The sequence below is a fragment of the Aptenodytes patagonicus genome, chromosome 3 (assembly GCF_965638725.1).
Source record: "Aptenodytes patagonicus chromosome 3, bAptPat1.pri.cur, whole genome shotgun sequence".
Taxonomy (NCBI): domain Eukaryota; kingdom Metazoa; phylum Chordata; class Aves; order Sphenisciformes; family Spheniscidae; genus Aptenodytes; species Aptenodytes patagonicus.
The window spans coordinates 128,508,376-128,531,449 of NC_134951.1; the positions used below are offsets into that span (position 1 = coordinate 128,508,376).

The 23,074-nt window shown below is 42.7% G+C and overlaps 1 long non-coding RNA gene across 3 annotated transcripts in view; it reads right to left on the minus strand.

The window, feature by feature from the left end:
- LOC143159123 (uncharacterized) overlaps positions 1 to 23,074 on the minus strand; it is a 510,504-nt gene that overhangs the window by 9,426 nt on the left and 478,004 nt on the right. For 2 of the 3 annotated variants that reach the window (XR_012995119.1, XR_012995118.1), the window contains 4 exons: positions 14,436 to 14,516; positions 12,260 to 12,463; positions 9,508 to 9,557; positions 8,904 to 8,988 (listed from right to left, as the gene is read on the minus strand). This is a non-coding gene — a long non-coding RNA (uncharacterized LOC143159123). The remainder of the gene's footprint in view (positions 1 to 8,903; positions 8,989 to 9,507; positions 9,558 to 12,259; positions 12,464 to 14,435; positions 14,517 to 23,074) is intronic. The other variant, XR_012995120.1, reaches the window with a different exon arrangement.

The window sequence follows — 23,074 nt, forward strand, 5'->3', positions numbered from 1 at the left end:
ACTAAGTACTCAGCAGAATGAGTAAATATTTTATAATTAAGCCCTGAATTGAGAATCCTGTATTTAAAAAAATAATAATCCTGCAGCTTCCGTGTGAAATATGACCTGTGCATTTAAGGGGGCTAGGGGTTGCATTCACTTTCTCCAGCTATTCTAATAGCTGTTTTAATAGATGGGGATACAATAAGTACAATGCTTGATATGGTGAGTGAACCAGAATACCTAAAAATATTTGCAGAAAAAAATTCTGAATGAATAACACAGATAACTAGCAGGTAGTTTTCCCTAAATTAAGAAACTTTCGTCTGTCACATTCCTTCAGTCGGGGAAAAGAAAGAGTGCCACGTAACCAGCGTATATGCCCAGCACGCCTTCTGTCCCCAGCACAAATACTACGTTTTACCTGTGAACTAGCTACGTAGGGAGGAAAAAATTATCCTCCCTCCACAAATGATCTGGGGAATAATTATGTCTAACGGGGGGGGAAAAAAAAAATCACAGTCTGTTCATGGACAATGTGAACGGAAAGGGATGTGAAATTTGTGAAGGTACTAATTCATTATAAGTTATTCCCATTTTTGGTTGGCAACAGTCATTGAACACAAATATAATTATATTAAGGGCAGTAGGAGTCCAGACTGGATAGAAAAGAGTAAGGCAGCCAAACTTTTGGAAAGACAACTAGAGGAGCTACAGATCGTGCTGTGATCTATTCAGCACTGGTGAAAAGAGCACTGTAAATGTTTATTTACTTTTTGTACCCATTGGCTTCTTAAATAAAAGAGCTGATACTGTTTAAAAGCTCTGACTCCGTCACGCTGTTCCCCTCCTGTCCTCAGGCTGCTGAGGCTGAACCTCTGTCCCAGGTTTTCTGCATTACTGTCGAGTGCACGGGAGGTGGGTCAGCTCTGCAGCCGGCAAGAGTGGGACGGAAAGAATTAGCATCATGTAACAGGACAGAAGTGGAAAACCCTCTGCTGGGTAGGGACCTAGCGCGATGACCACCGAAATCGGTACAAGCCCCTTCTTTGAATGCCAAGGTTATGGACAGGGTTTTAAAACGGCATCATTTGATAAGGCTGAAAGGACCCTTAATTTTTTTCGGGCCACACAATGATTAACACCTGTATTTTTTAAATTTCTGAATCGCACCTCAATGAAAATCCATGTTAACATGACTGAGATCAGTGGAGTAACACTAGGAGGAAAAATGGGTTCAGCTGAGATGAGAGGCTGAGTGCATTTAAAGCTGAGGCTCTGTGAAGGATTTTTAGAACCACCCCAGTTTTACATACCCAAAGCAGCTTACTCCTTTGGCTACAATGAGGAGGTTTTCATCTCCTTTGGAATTCTGGGGTAAACTGTCCTTGTACAAAATTTCTTCAGGGTCAAGTTTTAGGCAATATTTTGCGCTGCGATAACCACACCATGACAGACAACCTTTTCATCAGATAAGGAAAAAAAAATCCTCTTCTTCAGGTCAGTACAAGAAAGGAACATGACAGAGCTATAAATATAGAGCCCAGAGGTGCGAAATCTTGTGCATTAAATGCAGTCATTGGCCATGTTTACATTTTTTCCCCGAACATTTCAGATGTTTAGACAAAGAAGTAAATATACACATAGGGTAATCTCCGCAATGAAAACAGCTTTTCATTATTAAATGATTCTCTCTGATAATTGCTGTGAAAATTTTTCAGACAACTATTTTAAAAACAGATAACTGATTAGAGGGAATTGAATTGGGTAAATGAGTTACATGTGCAACCTCAGGTTTAGAGGCAGAAGAAGCTGAAAACTGAGGGAAAAGGCCGTCTGATCACATTTCCATTTGCCAGGTACAGGCCAAAGAGACCCAGCAAGGCTAAGTAAAGATTTCCAGATAACAGTTTGAACATTTTAATCCGTGATACTAAAAGGAAAACCCTGGTCACCAAGCAACTAAAGTTAGACATTTAAATGATGCAGCTGATTTCCAGAGGTGTGCAAATACACTACAGTGCCCAATAAAGTCAGCGAGAGATGAGGAGTGCTCAGAGCACGGGGGAGGGGGGAGGGAAAAAAATCCCACGTGATGGTCTCAGGTGCGTAAGGCTAAGTTTAATCACTTAAGCAGCGATATTTTTAAATCCTGTCTCCGAAGGTGCCTTGGACAAGCTTTGCTGTAAGGGTGGTGGTGGTGAGATCTATATGCACGCGATGCTTGGGTGCAAAAATTTTAAATGGCTGTCAGAAACTGCAGTCTGGATTTTTTAAAAAAAATTGGAACCCGCACTTTGACATGATAAGGATTTCCTGTTGCCAAAGGTTACCATTGGCTAGAAAGAGGTTTTGAGTCTCTATCTTAAAAGCAGCGTTTAAAACCAGAGAGTTTTACAGGATGGTGCTGGCTGTTTGCGTGAATGTAAGTGGCAAGTCTCTCGAGGCTCATCCAGCACTGGATTAGATGAAGTCATGCCCGGGTCAGTGCAGCCAGAAGGATGGTCCTGATAAGGCAAGAAAGGAATGAATGTGAAATGGGAGGGGAGATACTGGTGATTCATTGCTAATCCTAAGAGTTTGCTTACTCACCTTGCCAGAAAAAAACCAAGAGTAGAAGCGGCACAGAACTTTACCCAAAGAAATTTTAAAAAATAATCTTCTCCTAAATAAAATGAACTAATTAAAATTAACGCAGTGGTTCTTTTTTTCAACCCAAGAAACAAAATTACCTAAAGATTTTTTTTCTGAGCGTCACCTTGGAAAACATGTTCTCAGCTTGGGGGCAGAGAAGAAAGTCCCTCCATTCCGGAGGGTTCCCCACGGCTTTCACTCAGGCATCCGTGGTGTTGGGGTCTGCTGCGAGGCTGGGGTCTGGAGGTGTCGGCGATCCTCAGTGAGCTCAGAAGCACTTCTGCAAACGGCCGCATCACGGCACAGTGGTCACTCACTACAAGTACTGTGCTAAATGAGCTTCCAGGTTGGCCAGTTACAACGAACAAATGGCACTACCACAATTCTAAGATGACAGTGCTATGGCAAACCGGTCATCCCATGCTTGAGTTACTAGCACAAGCAGTAGATTTAGAGTATTATGAAAATATATGCGTTCTGAAGCGCTGTGAATTATACCAAATAATTCTGAATATCTCTTTTGCTATACTAATGAATCAAAGCAGAGCTTACACATTATCTGCAATCACCATGGAGAAAATGGATTTCAGTGTACATAGTTTCTGTAGAAATAGTGCATCCCCAGCACATTCTTTAATTAAGTAGTGTCTGATTGCATAATAATAACAATAATAAAGAGAGAGATGTCCAGCTTGCACACAGGCCAATTAAAGCATCAAGTGCACAAGGCTAAAGCACTCCTGACTGGGGAAAAGTCAGCAGGGAGGTGTCTGGCTTACCAGCGGACTCACCTCCGTGCCTTTGCCTCCCACCAGCCCTTCTGGCAGCAAACCATGGGGTCTGGAGACCTTTTTCCCTGAATCCTTGCACGGAAACAGGTCGTGGGGACAGCGCAGTCTCCACCGTTTTACAGGCAGAAACCAAGGAGGTCGTGACTGCAGCACTGAGGCACAACTTACCGGTTTGGGTGAAGCTTCAGCACTTGAGCAATTCGCATTGTGCCTTACAGCTTTGCTGGGTAGGATTTTCACCAGCTGGAGGGACCAGACCCACCCTCCAACTGCGTGCTATAGGTATACTTGAGAATTCATGGAAAGCAGTAAACCTGGAGGACCGTACTTTACGGGGTGGCTGGATCATATATTTGTGGCCTGAAATAGGAGATCCCAACCCGAACCACCTTGTTGGTTTCTAATGGTGTTATGAATATGAATGTGAATATGAATATGTTATGAATATGAAGATCATATAATTCATGCTGGGGAGTGGATATGAAAAGAGAATGTGGGCAAAACCTAGGAAAACCCACAGACTCAACAGCTGTCTTGCCATCAATTATAGCTAATGGCCTAATACCAGTAATAAACACCTTCAAATTTAATACATTCCACATTCAGCCTGTAGAAACTCCCTTTACAGAGATGGCCCAGAAGAACTAAATGATTTAAAAACTAGGATGTTAGAATTATGCATTGCTAACAACATTGGCATAAACGCAGCAGAGGAGTGGGTGCTCTGGATCCCTGGAGACAATAATTTACCATCCAAAAGGAACTTCTGGCAGCTGACAAAATTCATAAAATATTTTTTGTACCCTCTGCACAGGAGAAGTGGCTGGTCAAGACAGTACCGGTAGGGCTGGAAGGACTCTTGCGCTTCAGCGTTGCTGCGGCGGAGCTGGCCAGGTGGCTGGAAACGCAACACCTGTGCTGTGATTTCATGGGCACATCCCAGCCTAGACACACGCATACTAATGCACTGCTCAGACGGCCTTTTCGGGAGGATAATTGCATGCACTGCCCTGAGAGCCAGGAATGGGCCACTTCAGGGAATGAGTCCGCTCCTCAAGATACAGCCACTTATTCTCTTCTCAGCACTGCAGAAGGGCAAATGTCCCTGGTTCTGGCCTTGGAAATAATGAGGTAAAATGGACTCGGCACCATTAAAACCTCCCCAAAGACAGGACTAGATATTAGAATACCTGATTGGAAAGAAACGACGGGCAAACACAGCCTGCCTTGACAGGAGCCCTCCTCTCAAAGAGCCATGGTAAAAGCTCCCTGGTCACAGAAGGAGAGCTGAGAATTAAACATGAAGTAGCCTGCAGAGATGCTAGAAAAAAACCAAATAAGCAAAAACGCAGCTAAAGACACTGACCGCAATGAAAAAGGAGGTTCTGCAGGGGGTTTGCGACGCTGCAGTCAGAGACCAGGGTTTTCCTTGTTCTCCCAACAAAAACAGGCAAGCAGTAGAAGGACGGCTTGCTGTTATCCCCATTAAAAAGGGGAAAGAAACCGGCAGACTTACACTTAGGGTGAGTGCGGACTGTCGTTAAGATCAAACCCAATCTGCTTTCAGCTGAAAGGAGTTCACTTTTAGTACACATTAACGTGCTGTACTAATGCAGGTCGTGACTATCAGCCTCGTGGCTTGACCACAGAGATAGCCAGGTTCAGGGCAGTTTTCTCTCCAAATACTTTCTAAATTTGGCTGTTTAAAATAGGATTTATGTATATTTAAGCATCTAACAAAACACCCGGTTCAAAACGTCAGGGTTCATCAATGGCCTCATTCACGTGCTTGAAATAAAGCACGTGCTGAAGGACGCTGCTGAATCAAGGCCCGCATTACCGGGTTTCCGGAAACGCTGAGCTCCTGGGCACTGCCGGGTAAACAGACGGCTCTTTATTTTGGAAGCCTAAATATAGAACTGGTGCCCAACTTTAGATAATCAGAATTTTATCCTCTCTACAAAGACCTTGCAAAACACACGTTATCACCGTGGAACCAATAGTTGCCTTTTATATTTTACCCTAACTTTACTGAATCTAGAGTCAAAAGTTTCTCAGTACCTTTGCCACTAATTTAAAAAAAAAAAAATAAATCTCGTGACCCTTTTATAAGGAAAAATACAGGGGATGTAGCTCCCATGCCCTGGATACACTTACATTTAGCTTGGTTCACTTCCAAAGGCTGTGATCCAACAAGATATTCAAACACCTGTATAACTTAAACACCCTTTTAAGTACTGCACTGAACTTCGGTGAAAGTAGGGAAAAATAAATTCTGTTAAAACACCACTATATTTCTTTCACATCTGATTTTGTAAGAATCTTAAATGCAATGCATCACTGAAAAATATTTCCTTCCTCACGTAGAATATTTTAATATTAAGCCAGATATTTTTATATTTCCACAATTTAAATGCACCGTGGCTGAAGGTTTGACAGAAGCTTTAATTTGCCCATAAAAAGGTAGAACGATTTCAGTTTTGACAGCATAAGCTTTTGATTTGTTAATAAAGGCAATTCTTTCTCAATTGTGAACATATTCCCCAAATAAGACAATGCAGTTTGTAACAAAAAAAAATCTTCCTGGAGTGGAGAATAAACTTTTGATCCAAAGTTATTAAAGAAATTCAGATTTTATAAAAGCAAAAGAATGAAACTTTCACATTCAAGCTTTAGTAGTAACAGAACAAGAATCGGAGGAAGATGCATGTTCCTGCCACATTCTCTATACCTATTGTTAGTAACGCAACCTACCTTCAACACATTTGGACGAAGTTCATTGCTAGAAAGTACCTGCAAAAAGTTGAAGTCATTTTGGGGCTCGGGGGGTGAGAAAGCTGTGTGTCTGGGAATGGTTTTGGTGAAAATTAACACAGGTTTTCCTTGCGATGTTCTAATCGAACTGCCATCTAAGAAAACTAAGATTTCAGATTCCTGTGATGAAACCCAAGCGCCACAAAGTCTGTAAACCAAGATATAGCCAAAGGAACCAGAGGCCAGGCTTTCAGATTGACCTCCTCTGTGGTTCTCCTTTTCTCCTGAGGGACCGCAGAGGAGGAGTGAGTCTGGAGCTATGAAGCAGCTTGAGCAGAGCCAGCTTAAGCACGGAAAAAAAAATAAAATTTAGATTTCTGATCTCAGATCAAACAAATTATTCAAAACTTTTCCCCATGTGACAGCCAAAAGCTGCGGCATGGAAGCAAAGCTGAAAGTACCCCGGATCCGTTTCAGTTTATAAAAGGGTAAAGAAGCACCCGCCCGGGGGCCTGCCAAGTTCTCAGCTTTTACAGGCTCAGCAAGTACTTGCCCTGGCATCAAAAGCTGACTAAAGCTTCTCAATGAGACGAGCAATGGGTCCAAACAGTTTGAAGTACAGAATAGCCAGTGTTGTTATTCCAAGCCCACCACTTTTACCTCCGAGAGCAGACGCTAATCCAGACCACTGATACACGGGCTCCTGGATATCACTTGTGTGGGCACGGGCAAAGCAATGAACAAACTATGTGAATATGCCAATGTGCCTCTCCCGCACATTGCTAGAAAACTCTCCCTGGACATCTGCAGCCACGGCACGAAGCTGTTGACTGTCTGTGTCACTGGAGAGAGCGGTTACTTACAGATGATTGGCAGCAGCATATCCTGCTATAATGCTAACTAAGCCCGTGACACAGCCCGCTATCAATATTTTACTCTATCGCACATCGCATTTTGCAGTGACACTAGATACAGTGCTCTGAGGCTTACTGGTTCATAGTCCTTCCATTTAATAACAAAGTCTCTTGATTTTTGTAAACTTCCAAGCTTTTACTGGAGGAAGCCAAGCAGTTCATTATTGAAAGACATTTTTGTTTTCCAAACAGTATCCCCTCATGCTTTTCTTTGCTTGCATCTCACCACAGTTGCCTCCTAATGCGGTGTTGGTGAAACAAGGCTGAAGGTATTTTGATCATGTTTTCACACTTCTGATGTACAGTTGCCTTGTCTCCTTCCACTTTCCTTCTGACTACACTCTGCTTCACAAATGCAGCCATCTGGCACAACATCTCATTTTTTTGTATCGACACCTGAGTAATCAGAGCCCTTTTTTCTCTTTTTTTTTTTAAAAAAAAAGCAACTGTTTCCAGCTCCAATGCATAGGCTTATAATAGGCAAGCCACATCCCATTAAAGAAAAGCAGCAAAAGTGAGAGGTCACCGGTATTAATGTTAGAAAACATTTAGGGTGAGATGAGAGGGAAAAAAAGCATCCAGCATTTTCAGTGAGATTATCACAAGTCATTTCCAGCACTTTTTTTCCTTCACATTGGTTTACTTACAGCCTCAGGAATGGTTATTTTAGAACTTAACCTTCTTCAGGTTTGCGCAGTAAAGATGCTAGACTCGATCGCCCTGGCAGAAAGACCTATGGGGCACCAGGGACAGCACGTGGGACACAGCAGTATCACACGCCAGAGCAAATCCAGCTTGGTGTGGTAGGAGCGGCATTTAAAGCGCACTCATTTCATCTCTGGATCCTATTGTTGACAATGAAAATAATTTGTGTCACGGACAGTTTAGTGGTGCGGCCACCTCTGGGAGTGGGAATGAACTTGATAGTTTAATTCTCTGTCTTTACGACAATCGGCTGCAATTCCACTAACTCCAATGGGTTCACGCTGGGAAGGGATTTCCCTTTCACAGGGTTCAGTGCATTGGTCATGTCTGAACACAGTTCTTTAAGATCACAACTCACAATACTATTAAGTCAAGCATCAGTCAAGCCCTGCCCTTGTTTTTTTTTTTAATTGGGAAATGAAGTATTTCCATATATTGTGTGTATGAAATATGAAAACATTGATGGCAAAGTTGTGGCCCCAAAAATTCAGAAGAGTCTTACCACACATTGCTGTATGGCCAAAGTTGCACCCCAAGAGGTTTCTTCCTGGCCTTGTCTCAAAGGACATCTTTCAGCCTTACTCTCTCTCGCTAACACTCACCTTTCCCATGCTAGAAATAAATTTGACAATGCTAACTTGATCTCCACCTGGCTGCCATCTCCTCCACACATCTGATCCTACCCCTGAACTCTATCCCTCTTGAAATAAAAGATGGCCACCACCCCGCGGACCAAGTGACCTGGAAACACTGCACAGAGATATATGAGCAATGGAGCAACTGTGCCAAAGGAAACTCACAAATCACATACTCCGGGCAATGGGACAACTGGCAGAAAGACAAAATAAAATGAATGCCTCTCTACCTTTCACAGACTCCCTCAGCCAACACCACTATAGTCTGCTGCTGAAGCATATCTGCATCAGCTAAACCTGCTGTTTCTCTAACGAACCTCTTGCTGCAGTCCTTCAAAGCAGGAGGAATTGGGGCAGCCAAGGTCGGGACGGTGCTGCGAGCCAGGAGAACCACTTCCTACCAGCTCACCAAATACCCAAGGACAGAGGGGCAGGAGCAGGCATGGGAGATAAGGGACAGATTTCAAGTGGCTGCCCTGTATGCACCCTACCTGGCCAGTCCCTTCGAGTAGCACGGCATGTTCGGAAAGGTCGAGTAGCACGGCATGTTCGGAGAGGAAGCAGTCACTGCAGCACCTGCAATATAGACAAATTCTCAGGCACAACAGCTGACGCCCCATCATTCAAGTTGTCACAAACCACAGATGTCAACAGTAGGATTTTCGCTGTCAATATCAATTTGGGGAAGCACCATTGATAATGTGCCAGTACAGTTCAATAACATTTGACTCCACAGACTGAACCTGCACTGAAATCCTAGTTTTTTTCTCCGTTTGTTTTAAACAGGCTTTTCCAATAGACTCTACCTCTAAGTGTGGGGTAGGCAAGCGCACCGGGCACCTGTGCCACATCAGCTCAGTGTCTCTTTGCTTTGGTGGGTTAGCAAAGATTGTGTGATGCTACAAGCAGCTTCCTCCCTGTGCGAGTGCTTAGCAGGGGCCACAGCATTCTTTTTGGATGGATTTACATCTCATGGAGATGCCAAAGGGGAGGGAAGAAGCTTGACATAAAAAGCCTGATCTAGACCCCATCGGGACCTAAATGCAGACTCAGAACCAAGCTAGGACAATCTGGGCCTGTTTTTGTGAGAAATACCTGTTTTTCAAGATGCAGCCACCTGGAAGATTCCCTTCTTCACTTTCACCCTGAAAAGAGAGATGGAGCAGTTAATGGGGGAAGAGAAAAGCCATGACAATTACAAGCTGTGTAAAAAGTTTCTTTGCAAATAACAGTTTAACACCATTAAGAAGTTAGGTTAAAATGGTTTCAAAGTCTAAAATTAGTTACATTTTAAACTAACAGCATATGCTTTTATTGTCTCTGATCTAAAATATAATCCCAGGAGGCTGTGAAAAGCATGCAAATTATGGAAAGCTAATTTGCTCCAACAGCGACACCTCCCACGTAGTTGGGAGGTCTATTAGACCCAGTGTACTCTCCATTATTTGCATATTAATAGCACCTGCTGAAATACTTTGGGATTTACTTCTCCTGCCAGCAGAGGGACAAAACAAACAAACAAAAAATTATATAAAGTTCCTTTCATACAGATTTGATGAACAATAAACTATTTAGACAGTGCTAAGAATGCCAAATTAGTAAGAGGCAATGGGGTAGGATTGTAGATGCCATCTGTGATTTTCAGAGAAACTGGACTGCAAGTTTGCTTTAAAAAAAAAATAAATCCCAAACCAAAAAACCAAACAACCAAAAAGCCCTCTCTGGAAAGCGCTGGGTAATTTGAAATCACTCACTTGGCTCAAGTCTTAAGAATGGAAAAGTTTAACTAAAGAAATCCAGACACTGCAGCAAGGAAAAAAAAAAAGGAAAAACACAACAAAAAAAACCCCTACACATCCACAACCACTGAAAGCAGAACCCCCCAAAGTGGACCTTGATTAAAAATCTACAAAACCCCAGGCTTTGATATTAGCCAGGCCTGCAAGGCCTAGTCCCCTGCACATAAAACAAAAAATAAATTAAAACCAGCTACAGCCTGAGATTTACTTAACAAGCCAACTTCCAATCTCTGCTTATGACCACTGCTTCCCCTTCTGGCCCCCTAACTATAAAAAAAGCCCCTTGTATATTCCTACAGCTCATCTTCTTCAGGGTAAGGGTGAAAGCAGCTTCCTTTCCACGATAGCAAATGGAAAAAGCTCACTTTTCAGTGCAAAGCTGAGCCAGAGCCCGCAGGCTGGATGTATAACACGTGCCTCTCTCTGCAGAACAGATCCAGGAAGCTGACCAGGGAGGCCGGGGCATTCCCCAGTACCTCTTTTTCCAAACAGGCAATTGGTATTCCTAAAGAAGCACCAGCCATGTACTCACACTCCCTTCAAGAGTTACAAGGGGCCTATATTTCTCCCCGCTTTTTAAACCCACTGCTTTAATTCTGATTATGCACCCTTTTTTAAATAGGCACTGAAAGGCCCACTAGAGTTATTTACTGCTGGTGTGCTGAATTTCTGTAGCATTTTAACTACCTTCATATTCCCAAACGAAGAAGGCAATTGACTTTAAGTTACAATGACTAAATTGTTCTCCACGTATTAAAAAAGTAGTGAAAGAGTGTTTCATGTAGGACAATGAAGCATGGAAAAGTGGTGTTTTGAGCAGCCTGGCCAGTGCTCTGCTGGGAGGATGAATCGAGAGTCTGTCCTGAGCAAGGGCAGCCTTCAGCCACTGTCCCAGCGAAACATTGCAGCCACCTTCCCGTGCGGCAGCAGAGCCCCCGACTCCATCCCTTTGCGTTGTGTGACTGCCATGGGAGGGAGGGCGGAGAGAAGAAGGGACTGTTATCGGGCAATATGTTATTATTGGCCTCTTCTCTCAGAGCTCAATACGTCTTTCGGCTCTGCACAGCCAAAGGAAACCTATGGAAAACCTGCTCAGGCAATCAAACATTACAGGCAACTCCCACCATGGCTGTCAACAAATGCTAATTCTCATTAATGTATATGTAACTCTTAAATGCTGCAACAGTGGTAGCTATTAGTATTAGCTGGTAGCTAATTAGTAATTAGTAGAACTAGTTAAAGTTGCAGGATGGCAAGCAGATGCAGATCGGAGGACTCGGCTCTGAGCTTATGATCTCTGTTGGTGACAATTTTCAGCATATTTTTGCATAGCCAAGAACCTCTAAAATAGCTGGAAGGGAAAGGGGTTACCGGAACGGTTCCTGGGAGGCTTCAGTGGTTCAGGGCATTGTGAGAAGCAAAGCTAGCTCTCTATGTTTAAGATACTACCTCAAAACTGTTAAGGACTGAGCGTTGCTACCATTCAGATAGATTCAGTGCCCTATAAAAATGGGTTTGCACTCTATTTCTAGAAGAGGGCAGGATCCATCTCCTCTAACTTTTCTATGTCCGGCAATCAGGTACCTGCTCTGGGCTGGTCACGGATGCTGCGCCTCAGGGATGGCGAGAGCAGGCACGGCACCTCGGGAGGGGAAGCGTCTCCACCAACACAGGGAAAGCCCAGCCCCAACAAGCAGGACTTGGTAACCCTAAGCATCTGCCTCGGCACAGCCTTTCCTGCTGGCATGCTGTGTTTCAGAGAGGCGAAGGCACGAAGAAGCGTTCAGAGGGACCCGTCCTCTTACAGTCAGGAACACATCCTGCCCCGGGGTACAGCATGGCAGGGAGATATGTACTGTTACCGCCTGCCACGTACATGGCTAAAAACTTGCCGTGCTGCCACGTAGCACCGCCCCAGCCTTTTCATCCAAACTCAGAGAGCCATGTATTTGTAATGACAGCAATAAAAATAATAATAAAAAGCCCACCCTGAAAAGCAAAACCCAGGCCATTACCTATTATAACAAATTGAATTGGATGTTCCTTACCTGAAATTTCATGAGCAATTAGCAAACGGAATTATCCACAAATGCATGTATGCCCTATTATCCTTGTAGCGATTTCAGCAGCCACAATGTTAGATGCTTGCAGTTTGCTATCTAGCAGCTCTAGCAGCTTCCAAACCACAGCTTTTTCTTCTTTTTTTTTTTTAGCATGGAGTTCATGGCAGCCAGTATTTTACCACCTGCACACTGGGGGAGAAAAAAAGCAAGGGGAAGAGGATCAATATATACAGTATGTTTATATTCAGCAAGAGCATGTTGCAGAGTGATGTGTGTGTTTGCATTGTCTGTGAAAGGATCCTTAGTGGCACTGCAGCTGGAAAAATAATGGAAGATCAGGGGACTGTCTTCAGTGACAAACTTTCATCTGGTAAGTTACAATTATATCGTAGGAAATTATACCTTAGACCGCTACTAATTTGTGAATCCCAGGAAAGGCAGATCACTGATTCTTCATCAGGGCTCCAGAACCTGATCTATAAAAATTTGGGCCTCAGCAGGAGGTTGTGTGTAAGTGTGATTTGCATTTCAATTCTGAGTCCACCACAACCTTTAAATCTTCCTGCAACACTATCACAATGGCAATTTTTGTTCTCAGTGTGCTCAAAACACATATTAAAAAATAAAAAATCCTGGTACAATGGAAGTCAGTTGTTAATGGGAAAGAATGTGGCATTTATGCTCAAATTGTTTCACAAAACACCATTACATCAGAGTCTTTCATCATTTTATGGGGGATCCCCTGACACCATGTTCGGGGACTTCATGTGGTGCTTGTCACTATCATTCCACTTCCACAAACACCACAGCCCTTTCAATTTTTATCTGCCCAGAACCCAGAATATGTTACATTATTTAGTTTTTGTAAGAAGCTTTTCTGTAATGAAGAATTCGCAACAAATAAAAGCCATTTCCTTGAAAAAACGAGCTTGTGAGTGACGGTTAAGGGAATTTCGGGCAGGGCCCCTTTACAGGAGATGGCAGCAGCTCTGCCATCCTTCCCGCTGACTGATGGCACAGGTCCAACTGATCCTACATAGAGCAGGCACCAGCACTGGCAACGATGGCATGACACTCACATATTTCCCAAAAAAACTTTATGGGTCAGACTACGAACGCCGTATTCATGCTGGACTTGAGTTATTCACCGTAACAGGAGGGCTTCCCAGTGCCGCCACTGAATCAGGGAGACAAGTTTGCAGAGAGAAGTAAAAAAATCTACTCCTAACTCCTTTAGCCAAGGAAATGTTCCACATCAAATGCTCACAGCCTCTTAACCCAGTGTCAACAAAGACAGGTCTTCATGCCCTTCCTGTGTGTTTGTGAAGCCAACTGAGCCAAACTCTTTGAGAGGAAGCCAGTGCGCAGAGCCGTCCACGGGCCATAGAAGATGATTATTAATGTTCTGGCAGAGCTCAGATGCATCTCCTTGCCACATATGGAGCCAGCTTTTGTCCTGAAGAGCTTCATACGACTATGAAATCAAATTTACATTTATTTTGGCAATTTGATATGTGTTTTCCTATGTGTAGAATTTTATTGCCACTTACTCAGATATAGCTAAACTCAGCAACCCTTTCCAGGGACACGTTCTCCAGCTGATTGAATTTCCAGGCTCCAAACCTCAAAGCCCAAGTAAAGGGTGCAGGAGTTTGTCTACCAGCAATAGGAGAACATCAAACATATCCCAAATGTGCTTCCAAGTTTCTTTCTGCTTTTGCTGTTACTGGAGTTGATAGGAGCTTTCTATTGACTTCAGCAGATACAGGCTTAATGAAGGACATTTTTTCTACCCATCTCATAAAGGCACTTTCATTCCCTCACTCTAATTTGCCATGTTGGGACCCAGCGATTTGTTTTATTGCATAGTGATACATGCTGGCATTTGCAAGATTGCAGCACTTTCACTGTGAACTTTCATACAAGCTGCTCCCCTATGACAAATGGAAAGCAAATCTCCGCACTGAAGGTTACGGCTCTTCTTGAAACACACTCAGTGAGGTGTGTTGTCCCATAAGGAAAAGGCCAAGCTTTGGAGAAGTTACTCCCATATTTGAAGACCTGTATTTAGAGACATTTACGAGGGGCTGATTCTACAATATAACAAGACACTGACTCTCTCTGAGGTTTCCGGCCTGGGACATCCCAAACAATCACTTACTTTTCAAAATGTTTGCTTTCACTCCACTGAGAGTCCAATCAGAATATTTCAGACTGAAAAAGAAGTCTGGTCCTGAACTTCCTGATAAAAATAAATAAATAAAAATCTTCATACAAATGCAGGATAAATAATGTTCCTTTCTTTAAGGACACTTCCTTGCTAAGAGCACAGAAAGCAGTCAGAAGTATAGATCTTACCAACTGCTCTTCAGCCTAACATCTCTGGCATTCAAAACACACAACTTCTGTGTTTGTACTACATTTCCCTAACAGCTTACATCGAGGCCAAACAGACAGCATTCTGCAAAGGTCTTCTAAAATAAGCTTATTTAAAAGAGCAAGGTCAATGCCCAACATATGTCAGATTCTGTGAGTAGAAATGAAAGAGTTAGGAGCAAATGGAATATGTCAGAACTCAGTGGTTTTCCACGCCAGGCTCTTTTACCAAGTTCAGATTTCTGCTGCCAAAAACAGTAACAATCCCATCATATGGACTTCAGCTTTGGAGAAGTGTCTAAAAAAACCCCCAGTTTCTGTACATAGGCTACTTAGTTCAATAAATAAAACTAACACATAGATAAATGTGTTTATCTGGACATGCTATTTATTATCTCTATAACTGTATTTCTCTTTTAATAGGACACACGCTGATTCCATGCTTCAGCCCTAGGCTCTATTAAAATCAGTTTAAAAGTATTACTAATGTAGTTAATTCCATTTATAATATGCCCATCAAGAGAAAAGAGAACATTAAAATAGAAAAATATATGTAAACGGGATTTAAGACTTTTTTAAAAAACATTCTGCTCCATTTTGATCTCTGCAAAAAAGGGCGTTTTTTAAAATAAAAAAGGAAAACTTTTTCCTCTGTTCAGATATAGTAACTCTGCCTGGTCTTTTAAACCGTATCTTGCAGAATGATATTTGTGATTTCAATTAAAATATGCTATTGTCACTTTAGCCTCCCTCTTTGGTATTTTAAATTGATCCTAATGGCTTTGCCTTAAGTGATTTGCGTCCCATAGTGAATCCCTGTCACTTACAGCACCTCCCACTATTGCCCTCCCGAATAATCACTACCAGATAATCACTCCTTCCCCCTTCTCCCAACATTATTGCGTGCTTCCCCTCTGACTCTACATGCTGGTACAGTCTGCAAAGTATTTGCTCTTTAACATCTTTAACATATGGCTTGTTGCTCTGGCACTCAACAGTCAGGGATTTAAAAGAAGGATAAAAGCTGCATGAAAAAGGCCAAACCGATGGCTCTACTGGTAGGCTTGTATCTCTCTATGGCCTATTTTCCAGGCTGCAAACCGGGGAGTGAGGAAAGGAAGAGCAAGAGAGAAAGAGTGGGTTGTGATTAAAATCCCTCCGGCACCATACTCACAGTTTAGGGCCTGGCAGGTGCTTATGCAGCCCAGGTCCACTTGCTGCTTGCTGCTTTCTAACAGAGCCCTGCGAGATGGAGACCGTCTGAGGTGAATCCGTTTAGGAATGCAAAATTTCCATTGGAGACTTTCCACCGAAAAGATGCCACCAGCAGAGCCCCTGAAAGGCTTTGGTTGAAAGCTAACGCCAGAGCTGCCCTCTGCCCCCTGTACCGTCCTTCAGCACTGCATCCCTCACACAGCCCGGTAGGCACACGAGGATGCACGGGGAACCACAAGCTTTCTCCTTCTGAGAGGAGGATCCTTCCTCCTTTGCCTTTCATGGATCTCATTATTAATTGAAGAATCATTTAGTTTGCATAATTGTCCTCTGCCATACATAATTCCAACCTTTCTCTTTAAATTGGCTTATTAAACTAAATACAGTCTTTTGGTTCTGTGACTCCATCTATCAAAGCTTGTAGATGGACAGTCAGTGTGATGTGAAGAAAAAACCCAAACTAATAATATTAGGAAGCATCTCCTTATGTACATTTATGAGATCTACCACCAGGTGACTCCATTCTAAAATATCTGTATTTTCATAAAACAAAATGCTTTCTTTCCTACACCCTGAACATCATCATAATGCTCCCCTCCATAAAGATTTAGCACTCCGAAAAAAATAGTGTTAAATAAATAGCACTCTTACCTGTAAGATATGAACTATTTCTTTCTGAATAGCACATGAAACTGCATTCGAGATATTCAGGGATTTCCTGAACAGCCTGATCTGTTCCTGTTTAATCAGACCTGATTAATTCAAACCAAACTGCAAACCTCAGTTTTATTTTGCTTTAAAAACTCAAGATCAACAACAAATCAGCAATATGTAGGTATCACAGAGGCAGTTAACACGGAAAGCCTACAGACACGGAGTCTCATAGAGTCAAATAGATATGATTAAACATTTGGAATAATTTATTAATATTTTATATATTCAAATATATACAGAGCAGATAGGACCAGTTAGAGGGATGCTCTTCACAGAGGACTTTATTATATTTATGCCTCAGAACAGGAGATCCAGCTCAGGTGTCAAAGGGTGTTTCTTCAAAATAGAAAAATTATTAACAAATAATAGGGTTATATGGGAGGGTTTGTAACACAGAACTGCACTAAACCATGCAATGATCTACACAGATAATCAAAGTGTTTGTGCGATACCAAGCACAGCAGAATAAATAAAATAAAATAAAACAATCTCGCAAATGCAAGATTGCAAATGCAAAACAGGTAGCCGTGCAAGAAGTAGTTCAGAGATTTACTGAGCCATTATTTCTGTGGAATGCGTACTCAGATAGGCTCTCAGACCTGACCAGTTTAATCCACATCAGACCAGGGAGACACAGGGTCAGGAGGCCGAATGTGGATTTGGGCACTTGGCACAGCTGTTTTCCTTAGGTGCAATACACTTGTCACTAGTGGTGGCACTTTGCATTTGCTGTGTGGCAGCATATGTGCTTGCCACATTTGGGACCCATTATATCTCTTTACCCTCCAGCCACTTCCCTTCCCTTCTTGTTAGCTGCATGTCCATATATTCTTCCATACTCTTTCGCTACGTTGCAATGCCAGCTCTTTGCCCCCTCTGCTTGCTCTGCCGACTCAACATACTGCCTGTATTCTTTACAAGCTTCCCATATTACAACCATCTGTAGATGGGGACGGAATTTTTATATATATTACTGCATTTATATATATATATGCACGTGTGTATATCTATACACACACACAGAGATACATCCTATATGAAGTCATACCTATTCCATCACTGAAATACTCACCTATTCAGAAATATTTCTGCTACCAGGGAGAGCACACATAGACAAAGAAAAGTTGAAGAATAGCCGAGGAAATCTTTCAAAGCATAGTGTAAACACAAACTAGAAGCTAAGGTGAAAAAAAGGGAGGGGATGGACTATATGCTCACATTTCAGCCTCTGCAATTAAAACCATAGTTACTGCAATAGCACAGACCAATTAGCATATGTTGATACATTGGCTTGCAGATAAAACAGTATCTGACTGCTTGTCCAAAAGAGGTAGTTAAATGTTTCCGCTTGCTTTGTACACACAGTTGCACAGACAGGACTGACTGCAGGACTCATTTTTGCTCAGTGTTGGGTCATTGCATACGACAACAACAGTTAAGAAAAAATTTGGTTGATGTCTCATTTTGAGGGGCTGTACTGCCAGCCTCCTAACTCCAAATACACAATGTTTCCTACCAGGATGCTGGGACACTGGTTCAGAGGAAAAAGTCTCCAGTCTGGAGAGATGAGCTTGCCCAGGCAAGTTCTCAGCTAAGCAGTGCCAGAGCCCAGCAGAGGCTTTCTTGGGCTCCCTGGAGGTGTGGGTGTGCAGCCAATAAAGGAATGTGAGCTTCAGATAAAAGAGCTTTGCACTCTTTTAAAGAAGAACAATTAAAAATGTAGCAGCCTCTGATTCACGTTTTCGCAACTATAACTATGTCCTCGATGACCGGTATTCAGATAAGGCCAGATCTCCTCCTTGTCCCCCTCGAAAGCAGAACAACCCAGGGTTTGGGAGCTTCACGCCTGGATGCACAGATGTGAGCCAGTCCGGAGGAGAGGCCCCCTGGGAAATGCAGATCCATGTTCAGCTTTTTCTTTCCACAAATATGAGCAAGTTTAAAATCAAAATTTCAGTTCATAATAAACCTCCAACCTCTAATTAAACAGGATTTAAAAAAAAAAAACCCTACTCACCTTTGGTCTGCTTCTGTTTTCATTAAATTTATCTTTAAGTATTTTCTAAAATTTCATCCCAAGGAAGCAATCACAAAAACCCATTAGGGTTATTTTTATACAACGGTGTGGACACTGAATTACCTTCCTGAGGTAGCTCCTGTCTAGGTAAGCAACACAGCCAAACCTTGATCTGCATGTCCTATATGCCAGGCCTGCTGTTTTTAAATGCTACTCAAAGGCAGCAGTTGGGAAAATGATGTTACAGCCATGGCCTACGTGGGCTGTCATCTCAGGGAGCGTCGTTTCTCTCGGCAGCTGCTCTCAGCAGCTATATCCCTCACCTGACAATCGTCTCATTCAGCAACAGGTCAGGCCAGCAAAACCCCTCGCTTACTTTCAGGCTCCCTAAATATCAGTGACGGAGTGCGAATCACCTCTCGCTTTCTCTGCAGCCCCCATTACATTAATGAATGGCATTACATAAAAAATTGCTGCTGACAACTAAATCCTTTCATTAAGTCATGATGCTTTTGGACATGTCCCTCCATTCTCCCACCCCTCCCTTACACATAGGCAGGGAGAAGGCTTAGGGAGAAGGCTTAGGAAGAAGGCCAAAAAATCAGAGAAATTTTGGTCTTCTCTTTGAGGCCACCATTTGTGAATCATCACGGGAAATTAGTTTGCTCACTTTTGGATGAACAGTTTTGAAGCAGTTGACTGGAGAGAGAGAGAGAGACCATCTGCAGATCAACAAGAGAGAGGTTTTTCATTGGTACCTGTTGCTGCAGAGGGGGAGGTTGCCTTATCCTCTAACACAAGTGACATGAAGGAAAATTCATAGCTGGGGCAGGAGAGGTGAGAGACTGGAAAATGCCTGGCCGTTTTAATGTAAATAGTTACAATACGCACATACATTTCATGCCATCTCACTGCCCTTATGCATGTCAGGAATGTTAAGTAGGTAGGAGGCCCCTCTAAGCACTGAGATGTCCATAGCTTACAGCAATGCTCCCAAAGTACAGCCCGTGGGCCTGAGAAGCTTTTAAGCAACATGTGATGGCCTTTTTAATTGTGGCCATCCTTGCAGAGCAGCTGATCGTCAGCATTACAGTGGTGGCAAGGTACCCGTCGGCTGCGCAGCTCCCACTCAAGTGGGAATTAGGTGAGGATGCTGAGCTCTCCTCTCTGTGCTTTGCACACGTGAAGCACGTCATGTTCCACCTTCCGAACACAAAGGTTCTGCATTTTGGGTGAATTTTGTTCAGTAGCCCCCCAGCCATGTTATTAAGTAGCCCTTCAGGAACAAAACTTTGAAAACTCCTTGCTGAGGAGCCTGGTACTAAAGCTACAACCCGTAATCTGGGTCGAGGTTTTATCAGCCGTCAAGATCAGAAGGGAAAAAGCACTTGTAGTACATGAATGGCCAACTCAACTGCTTGGAGAAAGGAGTTGATTCAGGCTGCCAATATTGGCTCTTGCACAGATAATAAACTAGACTGGCCTTTCTCCTGACATCACACTTCAATCAAAAACTTTCTCGCAAAATGTCACTTTCAAAGTTGCAGCTTTAAAAAAAAAAATGTCTTTATAAAAAATTCATGGCCACAATGATCTGATAATGCAGCTTTCTGATACCAGCAGATGTTTTGTCTAACATGTTCCCTGAAGCTGTACTCTGTGCCTTCATATCTTTCATTTCCAGTTGCTATCTGCTGACTGTGGGATGTCATGTACGTACCCTATAGCGATGCGCAGCAATTCGCATCTAACACCGCCGTGCGTAATGAGCTTCACAAGATGCTTGTCGCAATAACTCTGCACTTCCCCAACCATATGGAACACAACACTCCAAAGCCCACAGACACTTTTTTTTATTACAGTTCAGATCCTTAAAACATAATCTGTGTGATGTCTAGTGAATGTACGTGAAGAGCTGCTGAAAACAAAGTTAACACTTGTTCACATCATCTGTTACAAATGTCCAATTTGGGACAATAAATTTCCTCGGAACCTGTTCTTTTGCTGACTCGTTGCTTTATCTTTTTTCTCTTTCTCTCACGTCGTTTTTTTTATGAACTATGCATATGTATTAAATGGGATTTGTTGTCCCTAGATACCAATTTGCATAAAGTGCAAGCCATCATTGGTTGGAGAGAAGCAAATTACTTCTCCAGCAAGATCACACTTCTTTTTTTTTTTCTTTTTCTTTTTTTTTTTTTTAATTTTAACAAACCGCAGGCAGAGGCTGTTAACAGCACTTAGCCAGATATGCAAAGTATCACTTTTCTCAAAAGCAGCTTGATCAATGAGCAAAAAAAAAAAGAAGAAAGGAAAGGTATTATTCAGTTAAGTACAATGCAGAAATGACCCAAGACTGAAGCAGCTAACCCAGCCATTCACCTGTAACTCGAGCTGCCTGATTCCCAGTAAAATACAATTCAAGTATGGCTTGGCACTCAGGACACAAAGCAAAACACCTCGACTGAGCAGAGCCTCCCAGAATCACCATCCCCTTTTCCAAGTGTCCTTAGTGCATTTCCAGCAGTCCCAAGCATGCTTGTTCCTTTTGCGTGTTGCTCAGCTCCCTCACGTAAGCCTTGCTTGCTCATTCACGTCCCCACACATTTACTCACGTTGGGCACCTTCTGAAGGACTGTGTAAATACTGGCTTGAAATATCTTCACAAGTGCAGGGAGGCTCTCCTCTGCCCTCCCCTAATTTTATTGGCTCCCTGGCACCAGAGGTGCTCCGTGGGATCGCAGCTGCCATCCTAGCAGGCTTTGGACAATTACAATCTCCCTTTTTTCCTTACGCTTCTCACTGCACACACCTGTGACACGTTGGCAAGAGCCTCGACTGTAACAACGTGACAGATTCCCAGGTTCAGAGCTAGCCCTGTATGAGCCCTCTACTTTTGGGGAGGAGGAGAGACAGAAGAGAGAAAAGCTACAGTGAGGGGATTTTACAAATACTTCAAGAAACAGATTATCTAAGCAAACCTGTGATGCACAGGATGATGTACAAACTCACCAGCCCACTGCTAAAAGGATTTGCAAGCCATGAGCCAGGCTCAGTTGAAAAGTGTGGGATATTAAATTCACTAAAGGGAACAAATTAGCAAGGATGCTGAGCTGCAAAGTTTCTAACTAGGTCTGAACTTCTCAAGAATTTAGTGCTGGGACATTGCTTGGGGTGTGGGGGAAAAGGGGTCCTCACTAAACATATTCTTTTACTCTGTTGAGTTCTCTAAAAATGACTGCAGGATCTGTCTCTCACTAAATGTTCACTCAGAATTTAATCCCAGATCCATCAATATCATGTGCTTGGATTATTTTACCTCTAAATTTAATGGACAGATGATACTCTCTTAAGAATGATTCCTGAGATCACGCAGAACATTAGTAATTGATTGCAGACATAGGACAATTAATCTGGGCAACAGTGATGACTAGACGCTGAGGTGCCTTTCAGGGAGTTGTGGGTGCCAATAGAACAAGCTAGGACCCAGGGTGTGTAAATTCTCAAGAGAGAGTCTGTATTTCCTTGCTACCTTTAGCATCTATCCAAAGATACACAAATACCCACAGATTTTATGCTGTGCGATGATTTGAAGGTGGAAAAAATAGTTTCCATCTGCAGAAATATTGGCAACTTCTTGTGGCTTTTGCAAAAAGGCAAAAATCCCACAATTTCACGTGTATCTATTATTAATATACGCTGCTTTGTTTCCGTATTTATATTTGTCACATTTAAAAGTAATAAAATAGTATTTGAAAGAAGATCCTCATTCCCAAATGATCACAAAAGCACAAAGAAGTCATGCAAAGATTATGAGAAAAACTCACAAGAGGGAATTAAGTGCCGGCTTTGAAAATGGGACTTTTTTGTAACCAAGGGCACTGTCGCTGTTAACCAAGGGAATCACTGTGGGGCCAGGTGAAACCATGTTTGGGACACATCCTCAGACAGAGAGAAGCACATGGACATTGTCTCTCTAAATTTGCTGTCTTAAAAGGCAAGAAGGATCAGTAACTTTCTCAGGCTTCTCTCGCTTGACAACCCTGGCACGCTCAACTGGCAGTTCAAAAAGGCAGTGTCTAGGTGCCTCTGTACAGGTGCATCTGCAGCCCGATTCCTCCGGAGACAGATGTAGCCAAAGAAATATATTGCTAAAGCTTAGCCGAACGCAGCATATGAGACCCAACTGTACAATAGACGCTAGATAACATGCAATCATGGCCTCCTACTGCAGCAAATTCTACATAAACCCAGGCCTTTGAAAGAGAAGCAGTAAAAAAAAAAGTGTTTTTCTCATTCCTTATCTGTACCTACTCCATTTTACCTAAGGCTGGCTATTAGCTCAGCTGGTGATGTCACTTACTTCATTGGAACCTGTTATCATAAAAGATTTCTCACAGGATTTTCTATTTTGTTAGCTTTGCGCTTTGTGCAATGTTGTACTTCATTCCATTAGGTAAAGGGTTAAGTAATTCACA